The sequence below is a fragment of the Procambarus clarkii genome, chromosome 3 (genome assembly GCF_040958095.1).
Source record: "Procambarus clarkii isolate CNS0578487 chromosome 3, FALCON_Pclarkii_2.0, whole genome shotgun sequence".
NCBI lineage: Eukaryota > Metazoa > Arthropoda > Malacostraca > Decapoda > Cambaridae > Procambarus > Procambarus clarkii.
In genome coordinates, this window is record NC_091152.1 from 28,282,493 (window position 1) to 28,296,959 (window position 14,467).

The window sequence follows — 14,467 nt, forward strand, 5'->3', positions numbered from 1 at the left end:
CCTATGGGATGAAATATCTAGAGCATCAAGATCTAATAGTATTTATGTCATGGGTGAATTTAATTTTAGTGGAATAAACTGGGTGAACAAAACAGGGAATAGTGAAGCAGAAGATTTTCTAGAATTAATTGACGATTGCTTTCTTACGCAACACATTAAGGAACCAACGCGGGAAAATAATATTTTAGATTTAGTGTTAACTAACAGGGAAACACAAATTAATGACATCGAAATAGAGAGTGAGCTAGGGCACAGTGATCACAAAGAAATCAGATTTAGCATAGAATGGAATAGACCTGTAAGAGAGAAATTCTGTTAAAGTGCCAGATTTTCGAAAAGCTGATTTTAATAGCCTAAAAAAATTTTGGGTCAAATAGATTGGAAACTCTTGGGTATGGGGTTGGGCCGGTCTTGGAGCGAGACATGAACCCAGCGACAGGTGACATAAAAGGGGATTTTGATGTGGATTTAATATATAACTTATTTACGAATATTCTAAACAAAGCACAGGAACGTAGTATACCATACAAATTGAATAGATCGAATACTAATGACCCAAAGTGGATGACGGATAATTTAAAGAACCTTATAGGTAAAAAGAGAGCTTGGTACAAAAGGATTAAGAATGGGGAAGTCAGTTTAGAACAGGAATTCATACAACTGGTTAGAAATGTTAAAAAAAGAGATTAGGAAAGCAAAAAGAAACTATGAAGTTAGCATAGCAGAGCGAGCAAAGTCAAATCCTAAAGGGTTTTTTCAGTTATATCTAACTAAGACTAGGGAAAGGATAGGTCCATTAAAATCTGAGGCAGGTCAAATAACGGATAATGACAAGGAGATGAGTAGTATTTTTAACAAATATTTTATATCTGTATTTACTAAAGAAGAACTTAACAATATGCCTTCAGCCGAACAAGTCTATGTGGGTGGGGATGAGGACAGGTTGACTAGTTTAGCAGTTACCAGGGAGGATGTAATTAAACAATTAGTAAAACTAAAACCAAACAAATCCCCAGGGCCGGATGAAGTGTTTGCCAGGGTGCTTAAAGAATGCAAAGAGGAGCTTTCCGAGCCGCTGTCTACCATATTTAATAAATCAATAGAGTCAGGCAGAGTGCCAGAGTCATGGAAGGTAGCAGATGTGGTACCAATTTTTAAGAAAGGAGATAGATCACTTGCGTCAAACTATCGGCCAATTAGCCTAACGTCTATTGTGGGAAAGTTACTTGAATCAATAATTGCAAATACAATTCGTCTCCATCTTGAAAAACATAAATTAATAAATGAGTCGCAACATGGTTTTACAAATGGCCGTTCATGTTTAACAAATTTGCTAACTTTTTGTTCCAGCATAGTTGAGGCAGTTGATAGTGGTAAGGATTGTGATGTTGTGTACCTTGACTTTAGCAAAGCTTTTGATACAGTGCCACATGAAAGACTAATTAAAAAAATAGAAGCTCATGGTATTGGGGGTGCTATATTAAGTTGGATTAGGGCATGGCTATTCCAAAGGAAACAGAGAGTTAGTATAAATGGGGTTAAGTCAGAGTGGGACAATGTTGTTAGTGGAGTACCTCAGGGCTCTGTCCTGGGAGCTCTGTTGTTTATAATATATGTAAATGATTTAGATTCAGGTTTGAGTAGCAACATCTGCAAATTTGCAGATGATACAAAAATCGGTAAGGGAATCAACACGAAAGAAGACTCGCTATCACTTTAAGTTGATCTAAATAGGGTTTTAAAATGATCAAAAGACTGACAGATGCAGTTTAATGCTAATAAATGTAAAGTTTTGAGGCTAGGTAATGATGATAGAGTTACAAGATACGAGCTAGATGGTGTTGAGATTGCGAAAGGGATCTGGGAGTTACGATTAGTAAGAATTTAAAACAAAAGGATCAATGCATGAATGTTCGTAATAAGGCGAATAGGACACTAGGATTTATTAATCGAAGCGTTAGTAACAAGACACCTGGTGTAGTTCTTCAGCTATATCTTGCTCTGGTTAGGCCCCATTTAGATTATGCAGTTCAGTTATGGTCGCCGTACTATAGAATGGATATAAATTCACTTGAACGTGTCCAGCGTAGGATGACAAAGTTAATTCCCCAAATTAGAAGTCTTTAATATGAGGAAAGATTAATAAAGCTTAAATTGCATTCACTGGAAAGACGAAGAGTTAGGGGTGACATGATAGAAGTTTACAAGTGGATGAATGGACATAACAAAGGGGATATTAATAGGGTATTAAAAGTATCAACTCAAGACAGAACACGAAACAATGGGTATAAATTGGATAAGTTTAGATTTAGGAAAGACTTGGATAAATACTGGTTCGGTAACAGGGTTGTTGATTTGTGGAACTAATTACCGCGTAACATGATGGAGGTGGGATCCCTCGATTGTTTTAAGCGCGGGTTGGACATGTATATGAGTGGGATTGGGTGGTTATAGATAGGAGCTGCCTCGTATGGGCCAATAGGCCTTCTGCAGTTATCTTTGTTCTTATCTTCTTATGTTCTTAACAACTCTAGCAGTAACAACAACAACAACTCTAGCAGTAATAACAACAACAACTCTAGCAGTAATAACAACAACTCTAGCAGTAACAACAACAACTCTAGCAGTAACAACAACTCAAGCAGTAACAACAACAACTCCAGCAGTAATAACAACAACAACTCTAGCAGTAATAACAACAACTCTAGCAGTAACAACAACAACTCTAGCAGTAACAACAACAACTCTAGCAGTAACAACAACAACAACTCTAGTAGTAACAACAACAACAACTCTAGCAATAATAACAACAACTCTAGCAGTAACAAAAAACAACAACAACTCTAGCAGTACCAACAACAACAACTCTAGTAGTAAACACAACAACAACTCTAGCAGTAACAACAACAACAACTCTAGTAGTAAACACAACAACAACTCTAGCAGTAACAACAACAACAACTCTAGCAGTAACAACAACAATAACAACTCTAGCAGTAACAACAACAACAACTCTAGTAGTAAACACAACAACAACTCTAGCAGTAACAACATCAACTCTAGCTGAAACAATAACAACAACTCTAGCAGTAACAACAACAACAACAACTCTAGCAGTAACAACAACAACAACTCTAGTAGTAAATTCAACAACAACTCTAGCAGCAACAACAACAACAACTATAGCAGTAACAACAACAACAACAACTCTAGCAGTAACAACAACAACAACTATAGCAGTAACAACAACAACAACAACAACTCCAGCAGTAACAACAACAACAACAACTCTAGCAGTAACAACAACAACAACTCTAGTAGTAACAAGAACAACAACTCTAGCAATAATAACAACAACTCTAGCAGTAACAATAAACAACAAGAACTCTAGCAGTAACAACAACAACAACTCTAGTAGTAACAACAACAACAACAACTCTAGCAGTAACAACAACAACTCTAGCAGTAACAACAACAACAACTCTAGTAGTAACAACAACAACAACAACTCTATCAGTAACAACAACAACTCTAGCAGTAACAACAACAACAACTCTAGCAGTAACAACAACAATAACAACTCTAGCAGTAACAACAACAACTCTAGTAGTAAACACAACAACAACTCTAGCAGTAACAACATCAACTCTAGCAGTAACAATAACAACAACTCTAGCAGTAACAACAACAACAACTCTAGCAATAACAACAACAACAACTCTAGTAGTAAATTCAACAACAACTCTAGCAGCAACAACAACAACAACTATAGCAGTAACAACAACAACAACAACAACTCTAGCAGTAAGAACAACAACAACTGTAGTAGTAAACATAACAACAACTCTAGCAATAATAACAACATCTCTAGCAGTAACAACAACAACAACACTAGTAGTAACAACAACAACAACAACTCTAGCAGTAACAACAACAACAACTCTAGTAGTAAACACAACAACAACTCTAGCAGTAATAACAACAACTCTAGCAGTAACAACAACAACAACTCTAGCAGTAACAACAACAACTCTAGCAGTAACAACAACAACTCTAGCAGTAACAACAACAACTCTAGCAGTAACAACAACAACTCTAGCAGTAACAACAACAACAACTCTAGCAATAATAACAACAACTCTAGCAGTAACAACAACAACAACAACTCTAGCAGTAACAACAACAACAACTCTTGTAGTAACAACAACAACAACTCTAGCAATAATAACAACAACTCTAGCAGTAACAAAAAACAACAACAACTCTAGCAGTAACAACAACAACAACTCTAGTAGTAACAACAACAACAACAACTCTAGCAGTAACAACAACAACAACTCTAGTAGTAAACACAACAACAAGTCTAGTAGTAAACACAACAACAACTCTAGCAGCAACAACAACAACAACTCTAGCAGTAACAACAACAATAACAACTCTAGCAGTAACAACAAGAACAACTCTAGTAGTAAACAAAACAACAACTCTAGCAGTAACAACAACAACAACTCTAGTAGTAACAACAACAACAACTCTAGTAGCAATAACAACAACTCTAGCAGTAACAACAACAACAACTCTAGTAGTAAACACAACAACAACTCTAACAGTAACAACAACAACTCTAGCAGTAACAACAACAACAACTCTAGTAGAAACAACAACAACAACTCTAGCAGTAACAACAACAACAACTCTAGCAGTAACAACAACAATAACAACTCTAGCAGTAACAACAACTCTAGCAGTACCAACATCAACTCTAGCAGTAACAACAACAACAACTCTAGTAGTAACAACAACAACAACTCTAGCAATAATAACAACAACTCTAGCAGTAACAACAACAACAACAACTCTAGCAGTAACATCAACAACTCTAGTAGTAACAACAACAACAACAACTCTAGCAGTAATAACAACAACTCTAGCAGTAACAACAACAACAACTCTAGTAGTAAACACAACAACAACTCTAGCAGTAATAACAACAACAACTCTAGTAGTAACAACAACAACAACTGTAGTAGTAAACATAACAACAACTCTAGCAATAATAACAACATCTCTAGCAGTAACAAAAAACAACAACAACTCTAGCAGTAACAACAACAACAACACTAGTAGTAACAACAACAACAACAACTCTAGCAGTAACAACAACAACAACTCTAGTAGTAAACACAACAACAACTCTAGCAGTAACAACAACAACTCTAGCAGTAACAACAACAACTCTAGCAGTAACAACAACAACAACTCTAGCAATAATAACAACAACTCTAGCAGTAACAACAACAACAACAACTCTAGCAGTAACAACAACAACAACTCTTGTAGTAACAACAACAACAACTCTAGCAATAATAACAACAACTCTAGCAGTAACAAAAAACAACAACAACTCTAGCAGTAACAACAACAACAACTCTAGTAGTAACAACAACAACAACAACTCTAGCAGTAACAACAACAACAACTCTAGTAGTAAACACAACAACAAGTCTAGTAGTAAACACAACAACAACTCTAGCAGCAACAACAACAACAACTCTAGCAGTAACAACAACAATAACAACTCTAGCAGTAACAACAAGAACAACTCTAGTAGTAAACAAAACAACAACTCTAGCAGTAACAACAACAACAACTCTAGTAGTAACAACAACAACAACTCTAGTAGCAATAACAACAACTCTAGCAGTAACAACAACAACAACTCTAGTAGTAAACACAACAACAACTCTAACAGTAACAACAACAACTCTAGCAGTAACAACAACAACAACTCTAGTAGAAACAACAACAACAACTCTAGCAGTAACAACAACAACAACTCTAGCAGTAACAACAACAATAACAACTCTAGCAGTAACAACAACTCAAGCAGTACCAACATCAACTCTAGCAGTAACAACAACAACAACTCTAGTAGTAACAACAACAACAACTCTAGCAATAATAACAACAACTCTAGCAGTAACAACAACAACAACAACTCTAGCAGTAACAACAACAACTCTAGTAGTAACAACAACAACAACAACTCTAGCAGTAATAACAACAACTCTAGCAGTAACAACAACAACAACTCTAGTAGTAAACACAACAACAACTCTAGCAGTAACAACAAAAACAACTCTAGTAGTAACAACAACAACAACTCTAGCAGTAATAACAACAACAACTCTAGCAGTAACAACATCAACTCTAGCAGTAACAACAACAACAACTCTAGTAGTAACAACAACAACAACTCTAGCAATAATAACAACAACTCTAGCAGTAACAAAAACAACAACTCTAGTAGTAACAACAAGAACAACTCTAGCAATAATAACAACAACTCTAGCAGTAACAACAACAACAACTCTAGTAGTAACAACAACAACTCTAGCAGTAACAACAACAACTCTAGCAGTAACAACAACAACAACTCTAGTAGTAAACACAACAACAGCTCTAGCAGTAACAACAACAACAACTCTAGTAGTAAACACAACAACAACTCTAGCAGTAACAACAACAACAACTCTAGCAATAACAACAACAATAACAACTCGAGCAGTAACAACAACAACAACTCTAGTAGTAAACACAACAACAACTCTAGCAGTAACAACATCAACTCTAGCAGTAACAACAACAACAACAACTCTAGCAGTAACAACATCAATTCTAGCAGTAACAATAACAACAACTCTAGCAGTAACAACAACAACAACAACAACTCTAGCAATAACAACAACAACAACTCTAGCAGTAACAACAACAACAACTCTAGTAGTAACAACAACAACAACTCTAGCAATAATAACAACAACTCTAGCAGTAACAAAAAACAACAACAACTCTAGCAGTAACAACAACAACAACTCTAGTAGTAACAACAACAACAACAACTCTAGCAGTAACAACAACAACTCTAGCAGTAACAACAACAACAACTCTAGTAGTAAACACAACAACTCTAGCAGTAACAACATCAACTCTAGCAGTAACAATAACAACAACTCTAGCAGTAACAACAACAACAACAACTCTAGCAATAACAACAACAACAACTCTAGTAGTAAATTCAACAACAACTCTAGCAGCAACAACAACAACAACTATAGCAGTAACAACAACAACAACAAAAACTCTAGCAGTAACAACAACAACAACTCTAGTAGTAAACACAACAACAACTCTAGCAGCAACAACAACAATAACAACTCTAGCAGTAACAACAAGAACAACTCTAGTAGTAAACAAAACAACAACTCTAGCAGCAACAACAACAACAACTCTAGCAGCAACAACAACAATAACAACTCTAGCAGTAACAACAACAACAACTCTAGTAGTAACAACAACAACTCTAGCAGCAATAACAACAACTCTAGCAATAATAACAACAACTCTAGCAGTAACAACAACAACAACTCTTGTAGTAACAACAACAACAATCTAGCAATAATAACAACAACTCTAGCAGTAACAAAAAACAACAACAACTCTAGCAGTAACAACAACAACAACTCTAGTAGTAACAACAACAACAACAACTCTAGCAGTAACAACAACAACAACTCTAGTAGTAAACACAACAACAACTCTATCTTGAGGTTATCTTGAGATGATTTCGGGGCTTTAGTGTCCCCGCGGCCCGGTCCTCGACCAGGCCTCCACCCCCAGGAAGCAGCCCGTGACAGCTGACTAACACCCAGGTACCTATTTTACTGCTAGGTAACAGGGACATAGGGTGAAAGAAACTCTGGCCATTGTTTCTCGCCGGTGCCCGGGATCAAACCCGGGACCACAGGATCACAAGTCCAGCGTGCTGTCCGCTCGGCCGACCGGCTCCCTCTAGTAGTAAACACAACAACAACTCTAGCAGCAACAACAACAACAACTCTAGCAGTAACAACAACAATAACAACTCTAGCAGTAACAACAAGAACAACTCTAGTAGTAAACAAAACAACAACTCTAGCAGTAACAACAACAACAACTCTAGTAGTAACAACAACAACAACTCTAGCAGCAATAACAACAACTCTAGCAGTAACAACAACAACAACTCTAGTAGTAAACACAACAACAACTCTAACAGTAACAACAACAACTCTAGCAGTAACAACAACAACAACTCTAGTAGAAACAACAACAACAACTCTAGCAGTAACAACAACAACTCTAGCAGTAACAACAACAATAACTACTCTAGCAGTAACAACAACTCTAGCAGTACCAACATCAACTCTAGCAGTAACAACAACAACAACTCTAGTAGTAACAACAACAACAACTCTAGCAATAATAACAACAACTCTAGCAGTAACAACAACAACAACAACAACTCTAGCAGTAACAACAACAACTCTAGTAGTAACAACAACAACAACTCTAGCAGTAATAACAACAACTCTAACAGTAACAACAACAACAACTCTAGTAGTAAACACAACAACAACTCTAGCAATAATAACAACAACTCTAGCAGTAACAAAAAACAACAACAACTCTAGCAGTAACAACAACAACAACTCTAGTAGTAACAACAACAACAACAACTCTAGCAGTAACAACAACAACTCTAGCAGTAACAACAACAACAACTCTAGCAGTAACAACATCAATAACATCTCTAGCAGTAACAACAACAACAACTCTAGTAGTAAACACAACAACTCTAGCAGTAACAACATCAACTCTAGCAGTAACAATAACAACAACTCTAGCAGTAACAACAACAACAACAACTCTAGCAATAACAACAACAACAACTCTAGTAGTAAATTCAACAACAACTCTAGCAGCAACAACAACAACAACTATAGCAGTAACAACAACAATAACAAAAACTCTAGCAGTAACAACAACAACAACTCTAGTAGTAAACACAACAACAACTCTAGCAGCAACAACAACAATAACAACTCTAGCAGTAACAACAAGAACAACTCTAGTAGTAAACAAAACAACAACTCTAGCAGCAACAACAACAACAACTCTAGCAGCAACAACAACAATAACAACTCTAGCAGTAACAACAACAACAACTCTAGTAGTAACAACAACAACTCTAGCAGCAATAACAACAACTCTAGCAATAATAACAACAACTCTAGCAGTAACAACAACAACAACTCTTGTAGTAACAACAACAACAATCTAGCAATAATAACAACAACTCTAGCAGTAACAAAAAACAACAACAACTCTAGCAGTAACAACAACAACAACTCTAGTAGTAACAACAACAACAACAACTCTAGCAGTAACAACAACAACAACTCTAGTAGTAAACACAACAACAACTCTATCTTGAGGTTATCTTGAGATGATTTCGGGGCTTTAGTGTCCCCGCGGCCCGGTCCTCGACCAGGCCTCCACCCCCAGGAAGCAGCCCGTGACAGCTGACTAACACCCAGGTACCTATTTTACTGCTAGGTAACAGGGACATAGGGTGAAAGAAACTCTGGCCATTGTTTCTCGCCGGTGCCCGGGATCAAACCCGGGACAACAGGATCACAAGTCCAGCGTGCTGTCCGCTCGGCCGACCGGCTCCCTCTAGTAGTAAACACAACAACAACTCTAGCAGCAACAACAACAACAACCCTAGCAGTAACAACAACAATAACAACTCTAGCAGTAACAACAAGAACAACTCTAGTAGTAAACAAAACAACAACTCTAGCAGTAACAACAACAACAACTCTAGTAGTAACAACAACAACAACTCTAGCAGCAATAACAACAACTCTAGCAGTAACAACAACAACAACTCTAGTAGTAAACACAACAACAACTCTAACAGTAACAACAACAACTCTAGCAGTAACAACAACAACAACTCTAGTAGAAACAACAACAACAACTCTAGCAGTAACAACAACAACTCTAGCAGTAACAACAACAATAACTACTCTAGCAGTAACAACAACTCTAGCAGTAACAACAACTCTAGCAGTACCAACATCAACTCTAGCAGTAACAACAACAACAACTCTAGTAGTAACAACAACAACAACTCTAGCAATAATAACAACAACTCTAGCAGTAACAACAACAACAACAACAACTCTAGCAGTAACAACAACAACTCTAGTAGTAACAACAACAACAACTCTAGCAGTAATAACAACAACTCTAACAGTAACAACAACAACAACTCTAGTAGTAAACACAACAACAACTCTAGCAGTAACAACAACAACAACTCTAGTAGTAACAACAACAACAACTCTAGCAGTAATAACAACAACAACTCTAGCAGTAACAACATCAACTCTAGCAGTAACAACAACAACAACTCTAGTAGTAACAACAACAACAACTCTAGCAATAATAACAACAACTCTAGCAGTAACAACAACAACAACTCTAGTAGTAACAACAAGAACAACTCTAGCAATAATAACAACAACTCTAGCAGTAACAACAACAACAACTCTAGTAGTAACAACAACAACTCTAGCAGTAACAACAACAACTCTAGCAGTAACAACAACAACAACTCTAGTAGTAAACACAACAACAGCTCTAGCAGTAACAACAACAACAACTCTAGTAGTAAACACAACAACAACTCTAGCAGTAACAACAACAACAACTCTAGCAGTAACAACAACAATAACAACTCTAGCAGTAACAACAACAACAACTCTAGTAGTAAACACAACAACAACTCTAGCAGTAACAACATCAACTCTAGCAGTAACAATAACAACAACTCTAGCAGTAACAACAACAACAACAACTCTAGCAATAACAACAACAACAACTCTAGTAGTAAATTCAACAACAACTCTAGCAGCAACAACAACAACAACTATAGCAGTAACAACAACAACAACAACAACTCTAGCAGTAACAACAACAACAACTCTAGTAGTAAACACAACAACAACTCTAGCAGCAACAACAACAACAACTCTAGCAGCAACAACAACAATAACAACTCTAGCAGTAACAACAAGAACAACTCTAGTAGTAAACAAAACAACAACTCTAGCAGTAACAACAACAACAACTCTAGTAGTAACAACAACAACTCTAGCAGCAATAACAACAACTCTAGCAGTAACAACAACAACAACTCTAGTAGTAAACACAACAACAACTCTAGCAGTAACAACAACAACTCTAGCAGTAACAACAACATTAACTCTAGTAGTAACAACAACAACAACTCTAGCAGTAACAACAACAACAACTCTAGCAGTAACAACAACAATAACAACTCTAGCAGTAACAACAACTCTAGCAGTAACAACATCAACTCTAGCAGTAACAACAACAACAACTCTAGTAGTAACAACAACAACAACTCTAGCAATAATAACAACAACTCTAGCAGTAACATCAACAACAACAACTCTAGCAGTAACAACAACAACAACTCTAGTAGTAACAACAACAACTCTAGCAGTAATAACAACAACTCTAGCAGTAACAACAACAACAACTCTAGTAGTAAACACAACAACAACTCTAGCAGTAACAACAACAACAACTCTAGTAGTAACAACAACAACAACTCTAGCAGTAATAACAACAACAACTCTAGCAGTAACAACATCAACTCTAGCAGTAATAACAACAACAACTCTAGTAGTAACAACAACAACAACTCTAGCAATAATAACAACAACTCTAGCAGTAACAACAACAACAACAACTCTAGTAGTAACAACAAGAACAACTCTAGCAATAATAACAACAACTCTAGCAGTAACAAAAAACAGCAAGAACTCTAGCAGTAACAACAACAACAACTCTAGTAGTAACAACAACAACAACAACTCTAGCAGTAACAACAACAACAACTCTAGCAGTAACAACAACAACAACAACTCTAGTAGTAAACACAACAACAACTCTAGCAGTAACAACAACAACAACTCTAGTAGTAAACACAACAACAACTCTAGCAGTAACAACAACAACAACTCTAGCAGTAACAACAACAATAACAACTCTAGCAGTAACAACAACAACAACTCTTGCAGTAACAACAACAACAACTCTAGCAGTAACAACAACAACAACTCTAGTAGTAAATTCAACAACAACTCTAGCAGCAACAACAACAACAACTCTAGCAGTAACAACAACAACAACAACTCTGGCAGTAACAACAACAACTCTAACAGTAACAACTACAACTCTAGTAGTAAACACAACAACAACTCTAGCAGTAACAACGTCAACAACAACTCTGGCAGTAACAACAACAACTCTAGTAGTAACAACAACAACAACTCTAGCAGTAACAACAACAACAACAACTCTGGCAGTAACAACAACAACTCTAGCAGTAACAACAACAACAACTCTAGTAGTAAACACAACAACAACTCTAGCAGCAACAACAACAACAACTCTAGCAGTAACAACAACAACAACAACTCTGGCAGTAACAACAACAACTCTAGTAGTAACAACAACAACAACTCTAGCAGTAACAACAACAACAACTCTAGTAGTAAATTCAACAACAACTCTAGCAGCAACAACAACAACTCTAGCAGCAACAACAACAACAACTCTAGCAGTAACAACAACAACAACAACTCTAGCAGTAACAACAACAACAACTCTAGTAGTAAACACAACAACAACTCTAGCAGCAACAACAACAACAACTCTAGCAGTAACAACAACAATAACAACTCTAGCAGTTACAACAAGAACAACTCTAGTAGTAAACACAACAACAACTCTAGCAGTAACAACAACAACAACTCTAGTAGTAACAACAACAACAACTCTAGCAGCAATAACAACAACTCTAGCAGTAACAACAACAACAACTCTAGTAGTAAACACAACAACAACTCTAGCAGTAACAACAACAACTCTAACAGTAACAACAACAACTCTAGCAGTAACAACAACAACAACTCTAGTAGTAAACACAACAACAACTCTAGCAGTAACAACAACAACAACTCTAGTAGTAAACACAACAACAACTCTAGCAGTAACAACAACAACTCTAGCAGTAACAACAACAACTCTAGCAGTAACAACAACAACAACTCTAGTAGTAACAACAACAACAACTCTAGCAGTAATAACAACAACTCTAGCAGTAACAACAACAACTCTAACAGTAACAACAACAACTCTAGCAGTAATAACAACAACAACTCTAGCAGTAATAACAACATCAACTCTAGCAGTTACATCAACAACAACTCTAGCATTAACAACAACAATAACAACTCCAGCAGTAACAACAACAACTCTAGCAGTAACAACAACAACTCTAGTAGTAACAACAACAACAACTCTAGCAGTAATAACAACAACTCTAGCAGTAACAACAACAACAACTCTAGCAGTAATAACAACAACTCTAGCAGTAACAACAACAACAACTCTAGCAGTAACAACAACAATAACAACTCTAGCAGTAACAACAACAACTCTTGCAGTAACAACAACAATAACTCTAGCAGTAACAACAACAACAACTCTAGCAGTAATAGCAACAACTCTAGCAGTAATAACAATAACTCTAGCAGTAACAACAACAACAACTCTAGCAGTAATAACAACAACTCTAGCAGTAATAACAACAACTCTAGCAGTAACAACAACAACAACTCTAGCAGTAACAACAGCAACTCTAGCAGTAACAACAACAACTCTAGCAGTAACAACAACAACAACTCTAGCAGAAATAACAACAACTCTAGCAGTAACAACAACAACTCTAGCAGTAATAACAACAACAACTCTAGCAGTAACAACAACAACTCTAGCAGTAATAACAACAACTCTAGCAGTAACAACAACAACTCTAGCAGTAACAACAACTCTAGCAGTAACAACAACAACAACTCTAGCAGTAACAACAACAACAATTCTAGCAGTAATAACAACAACTCTAGCAGTAATAACAACAACTCTAGCAGTAACAACAACAACTCTAGCAGTAACAACAACAACTCTAGCAGTAATAACAACAACAACTCTAGCAGTAATAACAACATCAACTCTAGCAGTAACAACAACAACAACTCTAGCAGTAATAACAACATCAACTCTAGCAGTAACAACAACAACAACTCTAGCAGTAATAACAAGAACTCCAGCAGTAATAACAACAACTCCAGCAGTAATAACAACAACTCTAGCAGTAACAACAACAACAACTCTAGCAGTAACAACAACAACAACTCTAGCAGTAACAACAACAACTCTAGCAGACACACACGCACTATCACGGCAGACAACATCCATCATATATCTCACCTTAAGATTACAACTCCTTTATTGAATGCCATATCTTTTGACACGGAACCACCACCTCATGGCTCAGGCTCCATCACAATGGCAGAACCAAACACTAGAAGACGTTCAGGCTCGCCATCATCCGATGGGAATGCCTCCGCCGTCTGGAGGCGCAGCTACACGCAGTCGCACCAGACGTAGGTCTCCTCCTCGTATTATTCATGGTTTGCATAGT